Here is a 22,706-nt window from a genome sequence, read left to right as displayed (position 1 = left end):
TTCTATAGAAGTACAGAACCCAGCCTGACCTTTACTGCTGAGACATGGCTGGAGAACACCATTGTCAGACAGTTTGCCAAAACAAAAACAGCATGTGATCTTGTTGCAGATGTCTTTCACACTACAGAATTAATAATCTCAGCTCATTTCTTGGTTATAACCTTGTCATGTGAAATAAAACCCAGGGAGATTTCTGCTTTTCCAAGGAGAGTAGTCACTGAAGTGGTATCTCGAGGAGCAGGAAGAGAATTCTAACTATAACTTCCCACCTATTGATTTGTGTTTAGTAGAGAGTGGTGAAGAGTATGCAGCCTTTTAACACACTAGTACTGCGAACACGTTACCCTTTATTATTTTGTTAAGTTTCTTAATTTTTTAATTGTTGTGGGCAGAGTTTTGTTGTGGGTTGTTGATGGGGCTAGCTGCTATTGTCAATTAACTTATATCATACACATAGAATGCTATTAGGTGCCTTTCTGGCATATTTAGAAGGAATATCCATCTGAAGATTTCATAGAGCTTTACAAATCCTAATTAACTGAGCCTCCCAATGCCCTCCCCTCCCTGCGCTGTACTGTAGTTAAGTATTAATATTTCTATTTTACAGATGGGAGAAATACGAGACACTTGGGTTAAGCACTGAAATCTCACCCAGCTCACAGGTGCCTAACTCCATTGACAGTCGGCACCTAATTCCCGTAGGTGCTTTAGAAAATCCCGCTCAGTGACATTAATGCTTTAGGGTATGTCTACGTGGCAGTCAGGAGGTGTAACTGCAGCAGGCATTGACATACCCAAGCTAACTTGAATAATAGAGGTAGTAAAGCCATGGCAGAACAAGTGGCTGCACAGGCTAGCCCACCTGCCCACAACACAGGGCACAGGCTTGAGTGGCCACTGTCTGTGCATGTCTATGCATGCTGGAATCACAGCTCCCGATTGCAGTGTAGACATACTCTTAGTTCAACTAAACCAGTGCTAGTTTGGATCTATGTCAGTTTAACTAAATTGATGTAGCTGGTGCAATTCCCTTTAGGTTGGTTTAGGAGTGGGGGCTTTTTTTTTTTTTTTTGCAGTTTAGTTCCTAGGCAATTTTATTATAGGTTGAACTAGGCTTGCTTTATCTGATCACCCTTACAGGTTAAAAATCACACCTTTCATTTAAACGGGTGCTGCTCTGCATAGTACAGCAGTGTTATCAATTCTTGCGACTTTACTACAAGTTTTACAAACTTTGGTACTTATATTGACACCCCGGTACCTGGCGTTATGCGTGAGATTCTCAGCTTTCATTAAAAACATATCTAGCCTTCATGGTTGGGGAGAAAAGGTTGAAAATGTGACCCAAATGCAACCTAAAGGTTAAAAAAAAAAATAATCAGAAGGCCAATAACTTGACTTTTGGCTGAATCATGAGAATATTTTTAACATTGAATATTTGGGGGTGGTGATACTGTTGTATACAAGGCCTAGCTGGTGAAACTCTCCCCTGTGCAGAAGGCCAGCACAAAGGACACAGTTAGGCTTCAGTGGTGCATAAGCTAAGTGGTGAATGGGCCTTATGCTAGCTCTCTGCATAGGGGAGAATTTCCCTCCCTCTCAATTGCTGCAGGTTGGAGAGGAAACTGCCACAATCGGGACTGGAGCTCCGATTTGGTACGTCCCAAATTTTTTGCATTTAAGGCCCAGTTGAGCAAAGCATTCACATATTTGCTTAAGTCCCATTTAAGCTAGACAGACTCCTAAATAGAAGAACTATTTAAAAGTCCAACTAAACCTCCTGTTTCTGAAAAACTTGACCCACACTGTTAATGTGAGAAGGTCTGGCTCAATGTCCCTGGTTAAGCATGTGCTTAAGGGCTTTGCTGAACAGGAATGGATTTAAGCATCAGGGCCTAACTTTGGCACAAGTATATTTAGCCTCTGCAAATGTAAATACATAAGGAGAGAGAAAATTACTGCTTTTTGCTAGAAAGACCATCCTAGCTACTGCAGGACAAGGTAACTTTCTCAGAGTTGATCATGTCATTCGGGTGACCCTACACTGCAATTTTAGTTGCTAGGACATTATTACATTTACACAGTGAATTTCACCCTGAAGGATCCCCAAGCACCACTGAAATGCTGTCACCTTTGCAACATGGGTGGTGGCAACAACAGGCATACGGCATGCTCCACAACAATGGGGAAAGGAGGGGCAACCTCCTCAGGCGACCCACGTGTTTCAAAAATAGGAGGTATGGATGGGCTTCTAAATCCCTATTTGGGCACCTTAAGTGGCCTGTTTTCCCCCCAAGTGCTGAGCCACTGAGATTAGTGGGACCTGCTGGGTTCTTGCCGCTTTTGAAAAGCGGACCGCTCATTTAGTTGACTAAATTGGGATTTAGGAGCCTAACCTCCTACTTCTGCAAGGCTTGGCCCTGATTAATATGTCAATGTTTGAACATTTAAGTGCAGTTGGTGACCCGTTTACAGAGTACTATGGAATCTTTAGTGTCTACGGAGAGGAGACAAGCTGGTTTTGTGATTCATTTAAAATATTAATGATCAAGCAAACAACTATTTAAATATTTCAATTGTTTTATTACAGGAAAAAATCCCGGCTTTGCAAAAAATTACAGAACTAGGTAGGAGACTGTTGTTCTAATCCTAGCCCTCCTAATCCACTGTGTGACTTGGGCAAGTCACTTCACTTCACTTCTCTGCACCTGTTTCTTCTCCTACCCTTTGTATTATCTGTTCAGATTTTCAGATGTCAGCCAGAGACTGTTCCTGGCCCCTGCCCTGTGTGTCTGGACAGTGCCGAGCACAATGGGTCTCTGATATTCATTGGGGTCACCAGGTATTACTGTAATACAAATAAAATGAAAACCAGCCATTCTACCTTCTTTGCCTCTTTCCCAGAGTTTTAATCCATACACAATGGCCTAACACAAGCAGTGTAGACAATCTGGATCATCTCCTGTGTGTGGCATTCCTCTGAATGTTGGCCAGGTGCATTTAAAGGGCAGTTTGATGTTACAGTCCTGGAGATGGGAAGAACAATCTACAGTTGGCTTCCCATGTCCTATGGAAGTCGACTAGCAGGGAATTTGTACGTAGGATGTCTAAATGCTGTTGTCCAGGATCACACTGCTGTTTAAAGAAAATGTCTTTTCTGAGGATAGGGGGGAAAGAAATAAGAAATTCAACAGCTGAAATTGGTATTCTCTTCACAAACCTACAGGAGCAACATTATCCATTAAATTAACTGGAGTTACACAAGAGATTAATTTTGCCCATGGTACTGAACAAAACACTGCTCTTCATATGGGTAGAAACACCCCTGATTTAGTTAATGGCAAAATTGACTTCCGTTGACAGCAGTAGGAGCAGGATAGGGCCCAGTACCTTATTTTACTTCCAGATTCAGAACAACTTCTAAAGTTTGCAATATTCTAATGTGTGTGTTTTCTTGTGGCTCTGTTTTTGGACTATATAGAGGAATTACTGGGAGATGTTCCATGGCCTGTGTTATATAGGAAATCAGTGAAGATGATGTAATGGTCTCTTCTGGCCTTAAAATTTATGAATGAATCTTTGCAGTGCTATACTTTTTACTTCCCCTTCCATATAATTAGTCCTAGAGTTTCTCCTCTCGGGGCATATGCACATTACCATTAATGGGAATTTCATATATCCAGGCAAAAGAGAATAATGTCCCATTTTGGTTTGCAACTAAACTGGGTTGCCCACCATTGAATTCACTCTTTAAAGGGCACATTCCAAATTGGTGCTTATTGTGCCTTTTGCTCTTTCAATATGAAGAAACTACTCGGGCACAGTTAGGTCCCAATTACCACATAGACTAAAAAGACACAAATATGTCAGGCCTAGCTACTTATATACCACTGCTCTGGGTCTGGCGGCTTCTAAACCACAGAATACAATGAGCACCACTAGAGGGCTCACTAACTATTTAAAAACCCACTCTATTTAAGAAAAAGAACAGGAGGACTTGTGGCATCTTAGAGACTAACCAATTTATTTGAGCCTAAGCTTTTGTGAGCTACAGCTCACTTCATCGGATGCATTCAGTGGAAAATGATGAAGTGAGCTGTAGCTCACGAAAGCTTAGGCTCAAATAAATTGGTTAGTCTGTATTTGCAAAAAGAACAGGACGACTTGTGGCACCTCAGAGACTAACACGGCTGCTACTCTGAAACCACTCTATTTAATATACACTCTACAGCACTTGAACTATTCAGCCATCCCCAGAGCATGGAAGACAATCAACACCAAGCAGGAGACCTGCGACTGGGAGCTTCACTCTAGACTTTTGCCTATTGGGTCAGATTTCTTGAAGAGCGCACTAGCTTCACTGCTGTTGCAAGGTGGTGTAACTGCGGTGAAATCAATAGTTGTGCTACCTTTCATAGATATTAAGGTCAGAAGGGACCATTATGATCATCTAGTCTGACCTCCTGCACAACGCAGGCCACAGAATCTCACCCACCCACTCCTGCGATAAACCTCTCACCTATGTCTGAGCTATTGAAGTCCTCAAACCATGGTTTAAAGACTTCAAGGAGCAGAGAATCCCCCAGCAAGTGACCCGTGCCCCATGCTACAGAGGAAGGCGAAAAACCTCCAGGGCCTCTTCCAATCTGCCCTGGAGGAAAATTCCTTCCCAACCCCAAATATGGCGATCAACTGAACCCTGAGCATATGGGCAAGATTCACCAGCCAGATACCCAAGAAAGAATTCTCTGTAGTAACTCAGATCCCACCCCATCTAACATCCCATCACAGGCCATTGGGCCTATTTACCATGAATGTTTAAAGATCAATTAATTGCCAAAATCATGTTATCCCATCATACCATCTCCATAAACCTATCGAGTTTAATCTTGAAGCCAGATAGGTCTTTTGCCGCACTGCTTCCCTTGGAAGGCTATTCCAGAACTTCAGTCCTCTGATGGTTAGAAACATTCATCTAATTTCAAGTCTAAATTTCCCTATGGCCAGTTTATATCCATTTGTTCTTGTGTCCACATTGGTACTGAGCTTAAATAATTCCTCTCCCTCTCCGGTATTTATCCCTCTGATTTATTTATAGAGAGCAATCATATCTCCCCTCAACCTTCTTTTGGTTAGGCTAAACAAGCCAAGCTCCTTGAGTCTCCTTTCATAAGACAGGTTTTCCATTCCTCGGATCATCTTAGTAGCCCTTCTCTGTACCTGTTCCAGTTTGAATACATCCTTCTTAAACATGGGAGACCAAAACTGCACACATTATTCCAGATGAGGTCTCACCAGTGCCTTGTATAACGGTACTAAAACCTCCTTATCTCTAATGGAAATACCTCACTTGATGCATCCCAAGACCACATTAGCTTTTTTCATGGCCATATCACATTGGCAGGTCATAGTCATTCTGTGATCAACCAATACTCCAAGGTCCTTCTCCTCCTCCGTTACTTCTAATTGATGCGTCCCCAGCTTCTAACTAAAATTCTTGTTATTAATCCCTAAATGCATGACCTTACACTTCTCACTATTAAATTTCATCTTATTACTATTACTCCAGTTTACAAGGTCATCCAGATCTTCCTGTATGATACCCCGGTCTCTCTAAATTGGCAATACCTCCCAGCTTAGTATCATCCGCAAACTTTATTAGCACACTCCCATTTTTTGTGCCAAGGTCAGTAATAAAAAGATTAAATAAGATTGGTCCCAAAATTGATCCCTGAGGAACTCCCTGAGGTAATCTCCCTCCAGCCTGACAGTTCACCTTTCAGTATGACCTGCTGTAGTCTCCCTGTTAACCAATTCCTTATCCATCTTTCAATATTCATATTGATCTCCATCTTTTCCAATTTAACTAATAATTCCCCCTGTGGCACGGTATCAAATGCCTTACTGAAATCTAGGTAAATTAGATCCACTGCGTTTCCTTTGTCTAAAAACTCTGTTACTTTTGGTTGGTTTGGCACAATCTACCTTTTGTAAAACCATGTTGTATTTTGACCCATTTACCATTGACCTCAATATCCTTAACTACTTTCTCCTTCAAAATTTTTTCCAAGACCTTGCATACTACAGATATCAAACTAACAGGCCTGTAGTTACCCGGATTACTTTTTTTCCCTTTCTTAAAAATAGGAACTATGTTAGCAATTCTCCAATCGTACTGTACAACCCCTGAGTTTACAGATTTATTAAAAATTCTTGCTAATGGGCTTGCAATTTCATGTGCCAATTCCTTTAATATTCTTGGATGACTATTTAATATTCTTGGGCCCCCCGATTTAGTCCCATTAAGCTGTTTGAGTTTCACTTCTACCTCAGATATGGTAATATCTACCTCCATATCCTCATTCCCGTTTGTCATGCAACCATTATCCCCTAAGATCCTCATTAGCCTTATTAAAGACTGAGGCAAAGTGAAGCAGGTGCATTGTTCTTGGCATTTATAGGCAGGTTCGCTCCCCACTAGTAAAGCAAATGCTCTTCGATGGCTGACCCACATATCAAATGAATCTTAGGAAGCAGCTGTCGTCTTCTCTATCCACAGGAAGAGCACACTGCTGGTATTCACCTAGTGATAAGAGGTGATTATGGGTCTCAAACTGAAGTGGAGGGAGACATCAAAGGACTCTCACGGTGCAGCCCAGAGGTCAGTTAAGGTAACGCAGCCACTGACTGAATTCATAGGGTGATACCAAGCAGTCTCCTGCCAAATTGACCTATATTCCATGTACTGTCTACCCCAGGACTTATTAAAATTGCATGTATATTATCCTAAGTGTGCCCTGACTCTTATTTTAAAATAAGTATATTAAAATATTAACTCTGAAGTTTCTTGTGCTGTGGCCCAGAACCAGCATTTCATTCTATATTCTGTGCAGGGACAAAGTCACTTATTGACTTCATTGGCTCAACGTGGAAAAGAGACGCAAATCTGCTGCTGATTCTGAAACTGCATCTTCTTAACCTAGGGATGAATTTGATCTTGCAGGTTTGTTTTTTCTAAAGCTGCACAGTTAGTCTCCTTTAAAGACATGCCTGTGATTCTAAGTTTAGCTATGTCAGTGCAAAGCAAAGGAAAATATACCCAGAGGTTATTTGAACAATTTACTCTGGGTGCTGAAATAACAAGTGGAATTGGATCTCACTCATGGATTGGGTGAGAGGCAAATCAAACAGCTAGTACGTGCTCATACTTCCCACTGAAGTCATTATATGCTGGGCTTCAGTAGCAGTTATGGAAATGTAACTGAAAGGATAATGTGGACCCTGTTCTTAGGTTTGGATAAATTCACTGCTAGAGTTAATTAATTGCAGCCTTGATTGAGGAAAGTACTTAAGCAACACTTAAATCCATCCTTGGTTAGGATAGCACTTTAAGCATGTGTTTAAGTCCCACTGAAGTCAAGAGTGGGGATGGGGTGGGGGCAGCAGGAGAGGAAGATCAACACATGTTTTAGTTTATTCACTAAGTTAGGCCTTGATTCAGGAAAGTGCTTACAGTTTTTGAAGACATGCTAAAATGCATTTGTTTTACCCTAATGAGACTGACCCTCAGTCACGGTTTCTTTCCTGTTGGCATGGTAACCTTTGAGACAGATAAAAGACCATATAAAAACGGAAAAGTTTCTCACTCTCCTGATGTGGCATCAGGGTGAAGCAGGACAACACACCACAAATAGTTTCTTCAGCTCTCAATCTCAGGTCCAGCAGCAACAAACAATTAGCCAACAGTCTGATACCAGAAATAGCTACTAATAGAGGTGCTGGCCTCATTTAGACCTCAGATGAAATACAAAGGAAAAGAGACCTGTTTGTTTTTTTAAGGGTTCTGCTCACCTGGGGATGTGTGTGTGTGTGTAACATAGATGGATCCTTTAATGTTTTGAGGGTTAACAAATCAGCTGCTTTCCATGCTCTTGACTTCTGTAGAAACTGTCAGGTAGGGTACGTGTGCTGAATATTAGTTTTAGTTATCTTTAAGTGACATTAGATGGAATACCTAAAGCATGGCTAAATTCAAAGAAAAGAGAAACTGTGTGTTATTGCTAAGCTCATCCCGTGCCTTGCAATGTCAGGGCCTGATCCAGGGAGGGGCTGAGCTTCTCTTGCGAGTTGCTGATCATCATCCATTATTTTTCTTCAGGACACTCAGCTCTTTGCTGGATCATGCCCAGAGCTAGGCATGTGTCATGGTTTTGTGCTGTTTCTCTGCAGGGGCATATGCTACTGGGACCTGCATTTGCTGACAAATTGACAGCCATCAACCTTCAACACAGAGAACTACAGATTTATTGCTAGAGGATAAATTACAGTAATGAGCTGGGAGGTATTTTCTTCTGGGTACATAAGCACAGCAGGGTGAGCTAATCCTTGAGGGCCTTTCCTGGCTTCGTGGTCAAGCAGCATCTTCAGAATCTGACCTGCTAATTGAAAACATTTCCTTAAGTAGTGTGTTATACTTCAGGCTTTATGGGTATTTGGCTTGTTCCAGTTCATTAGATATCTGCACTTAAGGCATTTCCCTAATGGGGGAGTGAGGAAATACCCGTATGTCACTAAAAAAAAGATTTTCCTCAAATACCTCAGCATTGGTTAACCTCCCAATTTGCCCTTCACAAAAGAATATCTGTTGTAGTGAAGACTTTACGTTATTTTGGACCAGAAATGTGTACTGTAGGTCAATAATTTAGAACTGTGCCTTGAAATAAATTTAGCTGGGGGTTTGATTTTAAAGGTAACCCAATAGATTTGGAGATATTGTCAGAACTCTGCTTTATTTAGTCCCATGACAAATCTGTAAATATTAGACACTTAAAATCCATCTTTTGTAGCTAGACTACTAAAGTTTAGCTCTACTAAAGTCAAGGTTGAATTTGGCTGCAGCCTGAGTCTCTACAACAGGGGTGGGCAAACTATGACCTGGGGGCTACACCCGGCCCTCCAGACGTTTTAATCTGGCCCTCGAGTTTCCGCTGGGGTCAGTGGCTTGCCCAACTCCGTGCAGCTCCCAGAAGCAGCGGCATGTCCCCCCCTCCAGCACCTACATGTAGGGGCAGCCAGGGGGCTCTGCACCCTGCCCCACCCCAAGTGCTTCCCCCGCAGCTCCCATTGGCCAGGAACTGTGGCCAATGGGAGCTTCAGGGGCGGTACCTGCGGACAGGGCAGTGCGCAGAGCTGCCTGGCTGCGCCTCCGCATAGGAGCTGGAGAGGGAACATGCTGCAGCTTCTGGGAGCTGCTTGAGGTAAGCGCTACCCGGAGCCTACCCCCCTGACTCTCTCCTGTGCCCCAACCCCCTGCCCTAGCCCTGATTTCCTTCCCACCCTCTGAACCCCTCGGTCCCAGCCTGGAGCACCCTCCCATAACCTGAACTCCTCATTTCTGGCCGTGCCCCCCAGCCAGAGTCCTCACCCTCTTCCGCACCCCAACCCCTAATTTTGTGACCATTCATGACCTGCTATACAATTTCCATACCCAGATGTGGCCCTTGGGCCAAAAAGTTTGCCCACCCCTGCTTTAAATACAACTTGGAAATAAGCATTCTGGCAGTATCCTAGACTGGCAACAACAGAGAACAATGGCGACAAAGGTGCGGTTAAAATAATCAATTTAAATACAGTATTTTTGGAGGACAGACGGGAGCCTCAGGAAGGACAAAGATCATGAACCCAGGATAATTTGAAGAGGAATATTAGTGCTGCAGCATTTCTTGGGACCTAACATACAGAAGGGAAACTTGGGGTCTCAGGTTGCATGTACTAAAAGCATGTTGTATAATATTTTCAGTGTTATAAAGTGGCTGGTAGAAAGGAAAAGAATTTAATTTGGCAGATTTCCAATTCATTGTCTCATAAAACAGTAGTGAAACCAAGGCAACCAAAGGCTAAACCCTTAGTGTAAACTGGTGTCGCTCTGTTGTAGGCAGTGGAGCTACACGCATTTATACCAACTGGAGATCTGGCTCCAAAAGTCTAACAATCATGTGACTTTGATCTGGTCCTTCTATGACAAAAAAAAGACAGTATGTTTGATGAATTTGTCCACTTTTGGCTCATACCATCATAAATCACTGTTCATATTAAAAACTAAAAGTTCCTACCATTTACGAATTTAATTTAAAATGAAAAACCTTCCTGCGCTCTCCCCTGCATTGCTTGAGGTCACCATACACTTTCAGTATCTGTTATGACACTGCTAACACATTGCTGATTTCCATAAAAAGGAAGAGGTTCCCAACGCAGTAACTGGAAAGAATCAAGGGGAATGCAGTTACGTTGCAATCTGCCTAGATTCATCCAAAGCTGTTCGCAGCAGGGGCTTGAGAGTTCCCATCATTTCACTTTGGGGAATATCCCCAGTAGCCACTGTATATTGCCCCCCTGATGGTATGACTGCCACATTGTTTCAGACATGCTGTGGACAGCTATCACCAGTTCATGTCTATGGTACACTGCAATATGAGGAGTATGAGCATCCTGATACAGGAGTCAAATCCAGGACCTAATGGGTGAGTTAAAACAGACCTTTCAGTTTGATCTTGTAAACCCCCTGTGTGCAGAACTCTCACTAAGGTCTATGGTAATTTGACAGGTGGAGGGCTTGCAGAATTGGGCCTTGAGTCATTAGACACTGATCTACAAAAGCCACAAGCTTTTGAGCAGCTGACTTAATTTGCCTTGCAGCCCTCCCACTTATCTCTTAAATAACTATGAGTTATTATAAATTAATGTACAAAGCACTGATAAGTTCTTTGGGCTTGGGCTGACATGTTTTAAGATAACTACAGAGAAGAAAGGATGTGCTAGGACACCAAGCAGAGGGAGTAACCTGAAGTTTTGTTCTATGTTGTTAGCTCCCTACTGTAGCCTTTCTGAAAGAAAAGCGTCTTGAGAGTCTTGAATGAGGACAGGGAGGGGGCGAGGGAAAGTGGGTGTGGGTGGGCATTTCATATATAGCAACACCAAAAGCCCAAAATCCTGCTTTTTCACCTTCCTACTTAGGTAGCAAAAGAACAGTGTGACTCCACACGTTTAAAAATATCTCCTATTAAAATGCTATCAGCCATTTATAAACTTAAAGACAATAGGACTTTCCAGCAAATATTTCTGCAGTAGAATCTACTTGCACAGCAATATCATTTACTAGGTTAGAGAGAAAAGTGGGCTTCCTCTACCTCTTTCTAACTTTTTGTTTTCTTCTGATTAAAGACAAATATCAGAGGTTCCGACCCAAAGCAGAGTTGGGGTTTCTCACACCTCTTAGGATGAGCCCCAAAGAGAGAGCAAGACCGGATAATGACAATATGCAATGAAGAGGGGTTGTAAATGAAATGAAAATTTCCCTCCAAGCCATCTCAGTTCCTGTGCACAAAGAGAAACCCACTGGCAGTAGTAAGCAGCAAACAACTCCACCGCAAGCTTTCTTAAGTAGCAGCTCTGATTGGCACAATGCTGTTGCAACTGCTTTCCTTCAGTGCCCCTTCCCATTAATGCCAGCATGAGCCAGCAACAATGCCAAAAATACACAAGGCACCATTTTAATGCTCTGCAAATTTGACCACCAGGCACTTTCTGAAAAGGCCGCATCTCCCTGGGTCTAAGCACAACAGGAAAACAATTGTCACACAAATTCCCAAATAACCACGTGAGAACTAATTCAGCGAGTTCCTTGTTACATTTTTAAGCCCCTTAAATTGCCACATAAAGCCTTCTGACGTTAAAATCGATGGGAAATTTTAAAAATAATTCATATGAACTGTATAACATCTTGTTACCTTCCTGTCTGTCTGAGTTTTGTCTCACCTGATAACTGATATAATAGTTCATCTATTTTTAGGGCAGGGTGCAAAATTTTAATTTACAGTAAAATCAACAGATTTTTCCTTTTAAACTAGTTTAGGGTGTTTTTTTTTTTTTTTTAAAAACCTACTCGCTCCTTTCTATTTTTTCAAAGTTCTCACTCTTAGCTCATTTCCTTGGGAAAAGCTTACGGGGTGGGAAGCCACTCTTACGGTTTGCGTTCTGTTTGCTCCTGAATTGTCAGGCTGCAGCCTATGGCTGCTTGCCTTGCATTATGCTCCTTTCATGGATTCTGAACACTTGCCAGGTTCTATTGTTTCCCCTCCACTGATCTGGTTAAAACGCTGACTCCCCTTTTGCTGCTTTCGCAGCCTTGTCCTGCTCCGCCGGCTGCCTGAAGACTCCATCAGGAATGGGAGGCAACAGAGCTCCAGCAATAAGTTTTTCAAATAAGTGCCAGGCTGTAGCTGTCAGGATGTAAACCCTTAAACAGCTAGGTCCTTCCTATTCCCATGAAAACAGCAGGGCAGGACCCAAAAAGTGGTAGGAGAAGGGGCTAGCTACAATACAATGGCCCAAGAGAGGCACAGTCTGTAGCCAGGGGCAAGTCTAGACACTCAGCTGTGTGTATGACTGGGGTCAACAGCATGCACTCGATGGAGGTGCACTTGCCTTCTTTATAATGGTGCAGCAAGGTATGCCTGGCATAGCCTCGAAGCTGCCCACCTTGAGCCAGCCTGCCCAGCCCAGGCATAATGGCTTCCATCCCAGATGAACAGCCAGCACCCTTCCCTTCATCCTCTGCGTGGTTCTCTAATGGGAGGGTGGTGCCTGTTGCCGTAAAGTGGTACCATCTGGAGCTTCTCCTTCAACGCAGGTGAGATTAGTATCATGTGGTTTAAACCCGCTGCACTTTCCCCCTACATTATAGCCTTGGAAAGGGACTAGGTTAAGAGATCCTTCAACGTGACTATAATTCTATGCGTACGGAATGGGGTTTCTTTTTACTTGCCTGTCATTGTTTTTCAAGGGAAATGGCTCTTTTTCTCTTGGTTTAACAAGGAATGCTAGTAACATGGAAAAGAATGAAATTCATACGCAATGGATGGGCTTTGAAAGAGCAGAAGACCATATTTCAGATCATGCCTAAGGACTGAGAGGGCAGGGAGGCTGATCTGCCTTCTCATGCCTGGAGATGGTCCTTCCAGGGCAGGACTGAAACACTTTGGTAGGGCAGGGTGGAGGCTGCACCGGTAAGGTGAGTGAATAGAAAATGTCCTTAGCTAGGGCTAGCAGTATGATACTTTAACCCAGCACTAAATTCACACACTACTTTACAAGATAAAAAGGGCAAACCGTGAAGACGTGGTCCATCTGCTAGCAAAGGCCACACTTTAAATTACTGGCTGCAGCTGGAGGACGTGTGCCTCTGTACCCTCCATGTAGGATTTCCAACTGCTGGATTCACATAAGTAAGGAGCCAGTGGCAATTTCTTCTGGCTCACTTGCACTGTCCCTCTCTGTGCTGCTGAGTGTGGGATCCCTCCTGCCCAGTACACAAGGAGGTGCAGAGGCCCAATGAAACCTCTGCAAGGGTCCCACAGAGTTGCTATGGCACAAAGCACAGTGAATTTCTAGGCGGCGGATTTGCCCTTTGAACACTGATGCTAATACATCTACTGTAAGGTGGCTGACCTAGCAATATAAAATAACAGGGGCATAAAATGCCTCAAGATACCTTTCATGTTTAATTTAAAATGCAAACAGATTTACTGGCAGGATGTTTATCCTTTCTTGTTTAAATTATTGATAGTGGTTTAGACTGGGTGACCCTATTACATTAAAATAAATGCATGAGCTTAGACCAGGAGTTACAATATCTTTCATTGCTAGAAAAAGAAGCCGAATGCATGCTTGTATCGGAGATGCAGCAGTTCCAGACCAAGGGGCTATTGTACAGTTAGTGAATTCTAAACCTGTGATGACACAGACTGTTTTAAAGACAGCAGCAGGGCAAGGCATCAATCCTTCCCTTTGCGAGCATTTCACAAATGGGGGTTGAGTCCAGTTGAGCTCTCTGTCAGTCGGACATCTCACGCTGTTGGTCTGGAGACACTTTGGATTCTGTGTTTGCTCACTTTCCGTTTTTGACTTAGGGCGAGATGAGACTGCTTACTCCCCACACAAAAGGTGGGGAGGGCACCAGGAGACTTCTCTTCATGCAACCAGACAAGAACCAGGCACAACAGCTCTCCAGCATGCCAGGGCTTCTATGCACCACTGTTGCTGCAGGAACTAGCAAACCCAGAAACATGGCTTTCCAGAGAGGCTGCCTTGTCTGCCCCTGGAGACATTCTACCGCAGGGCGGCACAAGCTTCCAGGAGTTCTAGCTAGGGAGGTGTGACTCTCTACCCCCAGTTCCCTTTGAGCCCTTAAAATATGGCTCCACATTCAAGAGAGACCAAGATGATGGCATTGGAAGGTTTCACCCATTGTCATGTCTCAATGATTTCAAGAGCAAATATTCTCAGGTGACAAGTAGAAATATTTCAGAGTAACAGCCGTGTTAGTCTGTATTCGCAAAAAGAAAAGGAGGACTTGTGGCACCTTAGTTAACCCCTACCCCTGACTTCCAGCCCTGCAAACTCCAGCTGGAGCTCTAAAAGTCACAGCTTGTTAGTTTTTCCATTTCATGCATTCTCACCAGCAAGAAGGGTTGTGCAGGCCAGATCCACCTCCTCTCAGCACCCCCAATGATTTGTTCATTTAAAGACAAAAACAACCATCCCCAAACCCCTTGTTTTCCTAGCTAACGTGAAATGTGTGCCGCATGTTCGGAATAGAAGAGCCTGCCCGCATTCCAGAGCTACAATGATACAAGTGTGGGAGCTTCACAGTATATGGACTCTGGTTCTTATTCATTTTTCTCTTTTCCCTCTCACTCTTTTCTTTTCACCAAAACACTGTGTTGGTCCAAAGCACTTCCTCTCACATTAGCAATCCCACCGTGTTTTGGCTGCACTGGAAGAGCCCCAGCACTTCTGTCGGCAGAGGTTGGAGGCGTGCCCGGAGATCATTGGAATTCTATAGGATTTTGATAGTTTAAGGTTTGCATTTATTTTTCATTCTTCCTATTGTCTGCTCTGACTTTTTTCACTGTAGTGTCTCACTAGCTGTTCTCACTCTGGCCTCTGCTGCTCTTTTTTAAAACTTCTCCTGTGCAGAACTCTACCAGTCCTGGGTTCACAGTCCAGTTGAACTTTCAATCCCACAGTTCAAGAAGAAAAAAAGACGCAAACGCTTTCTAAGGAAGGCACAAATATTAAACAGAATGGATAAGAGGCTGCTCCAAAACATACATACTATTTAGAAGATTAAGATAAAGCAACTACCACACACTGCTACTTTAAACCTGATACAGAACATCTGCTCCTGTTTAGCTTTTAATGATTCACAGTCTCTTGCCTGCATCTACAATGAGAAAAGAAACACTTGAGTGGAGCTAAACAGCAGGTTAGTTTATCCCATTGCGAGGAAGAGAGAATCCTTGCCATGCTTAGCTGAGCCGAGATGAGCCACTAAACAGCCAGCCAGGAGACTTAAAGCCCACACATGGAGAAAAGGGATGCCCTTTTTTGCAGCTCAGAGATGGCTCTTGCTGAATTTTCTTTTGACCCCTGCAGCCTATGGACCTAAATTAGTTTCCTCTTCACTCCACACAAACACTTTAGATGGAATTATTACCTCCCCCGCCACCCCTCATTGATTTTTCTATGCGAGAGTCGATTGTACCAATAATGCTTAAGAACCCAAATATGGGCCTGACCTAAAGCCCACTGAAGTCAATGGGAGTCTCTCCATGAATACAGTGCACCTTGGATCAGGCCCAAGAATGTTAAAATCTGGGCAGATAGTAGGTGTGAACTGCAATATAAGGGTCTGAGGTAGCAGATATATACACACACAATAGGAATAAATCCTAGTTGCAGTTTTAAATTCCAGTAAATAGACCTCTGGCAGGAAGCACAACAGGTGGTGACAGGATGGATTCCTCCTCCTGAAGCTGCATCTGCAGCCACTCTTGCAGACTGAGGGCTGGGATAAAAATAACACTTAGCTTTCATATGGTACTTTTCATCTGGAGACATCAAAGTCCTTGACACTTCCCCTGCTTCCAGATGTGGAAACTGAGCCACAGAACTAAGCCACAGTTCTTGTCAACTGTCTGAAATGGGCCACTCTGATTACCACTTCAAAAGTTATTTTTCCTCCCTTGGTATCCTGCTGTTAATTGAATTGTCTCGTTAGACTGACCTCACACTTGGTAAGGCAACTCACATCTTTTCATGTATTTATACCTGCTCCATACATCTGATGAAGTGGGCTTTAGCCCACGAAAGCTTATGCCCAAACAAATGTGTTAGTCTCTAAGGTGCCACAAGGACTCCTCGTTGTTTTTGAGCCACAGAGAGGTGCTCTCACACTGCTGCACTCCCCCTCCTCTGCCAGCAGAGCCACACTGTCATAGTGCCACCCAGTCAAGCCCTGCCCCTAGCCTCTCTCTCCACACATGCCCAGCAGCACGGAAGAAGCCCCTACAGAGCACAGGTCTGCCTTGGGCAAGGCATGCTAACCCAGTGTGGCCGCTCTCCCAACTTGGTTATCTGTCTTCACTCTGGGAGCTGGGACTGTAAGACAAAAACCATGTGTTTTGTGTGAGAATTTCAGCCTTTTTTTTGGGTGAGTTTCTAGCTCTCCTGCTTGATACACCCCAGAGACTGGGTCCTAACTCCTGATTATTGAACTCTTGGGATTGGCAGGACTGGCTAACCACCCGCAGGGGCTCCTCGCATGCTGCGACACACTCTGCACAGAGAAACTGTTCTACCGGTGGGGCTTGTCAGGCCCTCCACAGCAGCAGAGACTGGGGAGTGAGACCCTGGCAGGATTTGCCTTAAAACATTGCCAAGGCTGCTTCCACAGTATGGCCCCAATTCAGGACAGCACTTAAAGCACATGCTTAGAGTGCTGTTGAAATAAGTGGGTTTTAAGCACATGCTGAAATGCTTTCCCGAGTAGAGCTGCTTTAATGAATCAGAATCTGTGGTTGAAATGATGCTAGTTACATTGGGCCTATGATAGATGTGAGCAGGGTTTCAGTGGTCGTAGACAAGGGGCCAAAAGTTATTGCTTGGATGCACATCCTACCTTCATTGTCACTTGTTCATTTCTCACCACAGCTCTTGAGAACTCACCTCTGGGTTTAATTGCCAAGCTAAATCAGTGACACTGAAGAACTTAACAGGTCGGCAATTGGCATTATCTGTCTGTTAAAATGTACAGCGCCTATTCTAGCAGTACATATAGCTGGTTTGATAGATCATAAACTTTCTGAATCACTGAGATCTGAGCAAACCCTTTAGTTCAGTGAAAGTCGTCAGTGCCCAGATGTTTTGCAATGGAAGAAAATCATGGAACCTTGTACGCACGAACAAAGAGCAGCTTCATGTTTGTTTGTTTAAATGTAAGAATTTAAATGAAGATTTAGCGCCTCACTGGAAATCAACCAGTACGTTACAGGGAAAATAACTGGCTCATGCATGTGTACTTACCAGGCTAAACGTAAAAGGTGGTGTTGTTTTCCTGGAAAAGTACTACATGTTTCGTAAGAAGCAGAGACACACAAGAGGGATACAGTTTCTGTGGAATAGTAGGGAGAAACATTGTGCCAAATGCGGCCAGCTTAGAGAACCAGTATTAATTATGAGAAACAAAGCATGTCGGTGGGTGAGGCCAAAATAAAATACTACCAACAGTCCAAATTAACATGCAGGTTTTTACTAATCCAGACACCAACATCTCTAAATGGGTTTAAGGCACGGTATGCATTGTAGGTGAGAAGGTGAGAAAGTTATAGTGATCCAATTGCTCCCAGGCAGCCTGTAACTATCTGGCTTTAAATGGCAACTAGCCAAAAATGTCCTTTATGTCACTTTGATGCTGGCACATACCGTGAAATATTCTGAAATGCTGGCCTACTAGACAGGATTTGGTTAACTGATTAAAAAAGCATAGCAGTCCCCTCCAAGGAAGCAGGTGAACAAGAGCCTCAGAGGGCAGATGGATGGATGCATTAGAAAATGAAGGGAAAGAACCATAAAGAACCACAATAAATAACATGTGCAGTAAAATATTGCTCTTTTATCTCTGGGCTGAACAGCTTCTTTTGAAAATGCTCATGCTTTTGATGGCAGAGAATGACATCTGTGTGTGACAAGAAAGCAGAAATGCCTGTGATAGATGTGAACTATTAAATAACAGGGAATATTTGGGGAATTAATATTTATGAAATGTAAAAGACTATGGTAAAATAAATGCTGACACAAACTTATGAAAGGAGGATGATTTGAGTGAAGGCAGATGTAAAACCTGCAGTCTGTCTATTCTGTCAAGAAAGTGATTCCCCTCTCTGAGGTCTCTGCACCAAGCAATGTCAAACGAAGAAGAAAAAAATATATATTATAGGCCTGATCCAAAGTCAACAGAAAGATTCCCATTGACTTCAGAGGGCTTTAGCTCCAACCCTATATGAATTTCAGCTTCTAATAGGATTTGGGGGCTAGCACTCTCCGCCATGCCCTCAAACAGACAGATTGTCCACAGCCTGGATGCACAATACCTTTCCATAACTCCACAGATTCAGCTGACAGTAGTGAGCTGTAGCTCACAAAAGCTTATGCTCAAATAAATGTGTTAGTCTCTAAGGTGCCACAAGTCCTCCTTTTCTTTTTGCGAATACAGACTAACAGGGCTGTTACTCTGAAAGTAGTGAAACAGGTACTTGTCTCAACAGAATGGAATCCTGATGGGTGGTGGGGGACCCTTGATAGTGTGAGAATGGATGCTTTAGAAGTGCTAATAGAATCACTGGGGGATTTTTTCAAAGGCACTCAACTTTCCATGGGAGTTAGGTGCCTAATTGCCCTTTATGCCTTTGAAAATCTCCCCCATAAGAGACGGAAAAAGCCCTGTTTGGTCACCCAGTCCAACTCCCTGCCATACCGCACTGCTCCCTGCACTACTGTACAATCTCTAGCATGCTGATTAGTCTTGTTTTTAAAAGTCCCACTACTTTTCTTGGGAGCTCATTTTACAGCCTAATACATCTCACTGCCAAGAGATTTTTTTCCCCAATATTCATCCTAAATGGGCTCTTTCCTAATTTATTTCCATTAAAGAGCGAGCTCTGTGGATAGAAGTTCTTACATGCTGGAATGGCTCAGATAAAAAAGGGCTAAATCAAAACCACTGTGAGAGCCTCAGTTCTGAATTTGTTTCCTTGTGGGTGCATTTCTTGGATGTGACTTTAGTTTGAGGCAGGGTTATGTTTTGTTTCTAGACATGGTTTCCTCTTGTTTTGACCCTGCTGAATTGCAGCAGCATAATCATAAGGCTACTATGAGAGAGCTGTATATATGGATGCTGAGGATCTCAAAACTTCAGCTGATGGATTACATTTCCTCCCTCACAGAACCTCACTGAGAAAAGCTTCTTGATAATGTCGTAGAAAATAGGTTCTCCAGACCCATGGCTCAAGGAACAATGTAAATCACTGTGTTCTCTGCACCAGAGCATAGATTTAGAAGAGTGTTTGATCTTCAAAGGGAAGAATGTGTTTCAGCCAAAGGATCCTGTCAGCACACACACTGGCAGCTGCTGCAGACAGGTTGAAATAGTTTCTTCTCTGTAACCCTTCCTCATGTGAGTAGTCCCTACTCTCACAAGCTGTCCCAGTGACTTCACTTGGACTAGTCTCGTGAGCAAGGGTTGCAGAATCCAGTTCAAAACTATCTAAGGAACAATGGCATCCTTGTCTTTGTTTTCCTATCAGCTATTGCCCAGATTTCAGCCTATTCTCTAGTGGCGTAGGTGATTGCAATGCTAGTTACGTTTACTGGCTGACCAGCTGGTTTGCCTGGAAATGATCAATCTTTATTGCAATTCAGAATGAGCCCTTAGTCTGGGGACTGAGTCTGCACTGCACCCATCCCCAAATTGAACCAATCCAGTTATAACATGATACAGTTATAAACCTGCTTTGAAAAAAATATGCTTCTTCTCTAAGAAGAAAGACCCCCTCACGCAGCATCTCAGGCTTTTTAATATAAATTCAGAAGGAAAAAAAAATCCACACAGGGACACTAGCAATAACCAGGCGTTGGAGTACCAGGGAACGTGAATAAAACACAGCATTAAGCTGCAGCCATTCTGCTCAACCTCAGAACATAAAGTTTATTGAATGACTCCCAGAAGAGGGGGAAATGTATGTGGCCCTTAGTAATAAAGTCTATAATTAGTTTTTATAGAAAATCCACAAACTGTACTCAACTCCTCACCGAAGTGTTTTTTGTTTGTTTTTTGGAGTTGGGTAATGAATGCTTTACACCTCTGCACACTGATAGGTGGACACCGAAATGAACGCTTAAGGCAGGTTTTGTTTCAGCTCACAGGCCTATCCATCTGGTCTAGCAAAGAAGGAGAAAGTTCTCAGTTATTCCTGTTTGGTCACAATTGGCCAGCTCCCACCACAGCTCCTTTGTGCCACTTTGGCTGCCCAGCCAGCTGAGAATTCCCATAGTGTGGCAATCCCTGATGGCCCTGAGTTAATTCCACCCCTCCTACTTTCACATATAGCATGTGGCTCAGGAGAGAGTATGACCAGATGCTGCTGCATGCTGGCGATCCCTGGCTGGTGTCACGGCCCCTTTAGGGCCACTCTCAGTCAATACAAGTTAGAACAATCCTGAGGCTGCTCTAACTTGAGCCAGAGGCTGAACTGGCCTCGAGCTAGCCACAGGATTGGCGGAATGGGGTGTAACAACTGATCCCTTCTCTTCAGCTAAATAGGAAGGACTAAATGCTGTGCAACCCCAATAGTGTTCATGGAGAAAATCAGGGCAGAAATTGACTCACTCTCTCTTGCTCAGTTCTACCATCTGGCTTCTTCAGCTCCTGTCAATCTGACTATTTTGCTTCTGGGTCTGAAGTCTCCATATTAAACCAATTACTAAAAAAAATAAACAAATGTATGGGTGTGTAAATCTGTGTGACTGCAGATGGATAGATAATGTTTATTTGAGTTTTATAAGGTTTTTAAAACTCAGCACCATAGAATGTAAAGTTTAAATAAGTTCAGGACTAACACACTCTACAAGCACTATAACAAGCTACTTGTCTGCAATAGTCAATGAAGCAAAGTTTTGGATGTTAAGGAAAAGTTAGCACATGGAGAGGAGGACACTGGAGTCATTCAACAAGTGACTTAATTATTCTGGGTGCTACGAAGAACGGGATGTTATTTTGGGTGAGAGTCTGCATGAATTGACTTTAAAAACTTTCTGATAAGTTCATTTGACTTTTCATATGGTCCCTGTTTGCTGTTTATTTGTGGCTCTACTGAAGCTGGATGCAACGTTCTCAAACGTCTTGTAAATCAGTTACTGCATGGACCTTTAAATAGCAACTGATTAAAACTAAAAGCAATCTCTAATTATATAAGAGAAACCACTCAACCGGTTATAGCTGTGGTCACCACACATGATGCAAATTCTCTTCCTCTGAGGCTCAACAAACTAGACAAACCACAGACTGTTCCCAGCATGGATCCTTAATAACACAATGCCACTCCACACAACACTCACTTACCCTAACACATCAATGTATTTATTTTTATAATTTCAGATTCTGGAAAAGACATCCTTCTAGTTAAGGAGTAGCACTCAGCATGGAAGTGGACGTTTCAGAAAGGAGTGTACCAATAAGAATACAGCCGACTTCCACATAATCCAGTTTGCTCGTGTCTTTATATCATGCTTTCCACTCAAATATCTCAAAGCAACAGACATTCTATCAAGCAACGTATATGGTCCTCACCACTATGGTATCTCAGTGTCCCCGTGGAGTAGGTAAATACTATCCCCATTTTACAAATTGGAAAACTAATCCAAAGTGAAATTGACTTGGCCAAGCTCCCATGGTAAATTAGTGGCAGAGCCAGGGGCTGGTTCCATTGTTTTCTCACTTCTAGCAGTTTAAATCAAGAGTAACTTTACTGCAGTCAAAAAAGCTACACTGGCATAAAGTGACATGAGAATCAGACCTACGAGGTCCTACCTCCCCATCCTGTGATTTCACCGCAGGCCATACTCTTCGGTTTTCTTATCTAGCTTACCATTTAGCGTAACTCTTTGGTAGGGCTGGTCAAAAATCTTATGTCAAAATTATTTTTGACAGAAAAATTGGATTTTTCACCAAATGAAATTTTGCATGAAAAGTGTCCCCTAACTTCAGAACGTTAACTTGGTCAAAAACCTCACCGAACACCAGAAAACAGAAATGTTTATGCCCCATGAGGCAGCTCATAACTCCCCAAGAGGACAGACTGTGATGCATCATGGGAGATGTTGTCTAGGCAAAGAGTCTGCCCTACTGAGAACAATGGGAGCATGAAGTGCCTGAACTAAAACTTCCATGAGGCGTCATGATTTTCCGAACCAGAGCATTTCCGAACCAGAATATTTGAGTTTTCAGCCAAAGTGTCAAATATTCTGGGGAAGAAAAGCCCATTTTCTGAACAGTTCTACTCTTTGATCCACCTCCTTCCCTCACATGTGCACTTAATTCCCATTGAATTCAATACAGAGGGATGTTTACACATCCAGAAGTAGACTTTGGCCCTTTGTGTGGTAAACAAGCACTTCTTCCCTCACAGCTCATCTTCTCCTATTTCATCCTGCCATTAAATCATAATGCTAAATATATGAAATCATGGAAAAGGTGGTGACAACAGATGATGCTTTCATTATCAAAAGGGGCCACACCTGGCATTTTTACT

The 22,706-nt window shown here is 43.1% G+C and overlaps 1 protein-coding gene and 1 long non-coding RNA gene across 5 annotated transcripts in view; one reads left to right on the top strand and one right to left on the bottom strand.

Annotated features, from left to right (window-relative positions):
• The window catches only part of CHST11 (carbohydrate sulfotransferase 11), a 235,288-nt gene that overhangs the window by 5,440 nt on the left and 207,142 nt on the right, over positions 1-22,706 (bottom strand). The gene's annotated exons all lie outside the window — the stretch shown is intronic.
• On the top strand, positions 9,220-21,782 carry LOC311516911. The gene is made up of 3 exons (XR_014710528.1): positions 9,220-9,257; positions 10,422-10,520; positions 21,554-21,782. It is a non-coding gene; the product is annotated as an uncharacterized lncRNA (long non-coding RNA).

The sequence above is a fragment of the Lepidochelys olivacea genome (assembly GCF_965140295.1).
Source record: "Lepidochelys olivacea isolate rLepOli2 genome assembly, chromosome: 1".
In the NCBI taxonomy this organism is placed as follows: Eukaryota; Metazoa; Chordata; order Testudines; family Cheloniidae; genus Lepidochelys; species Lepidochelys olivacea.
This window is presented reverse-complemented; position numbering and strand designations above follow the sequence as displayed.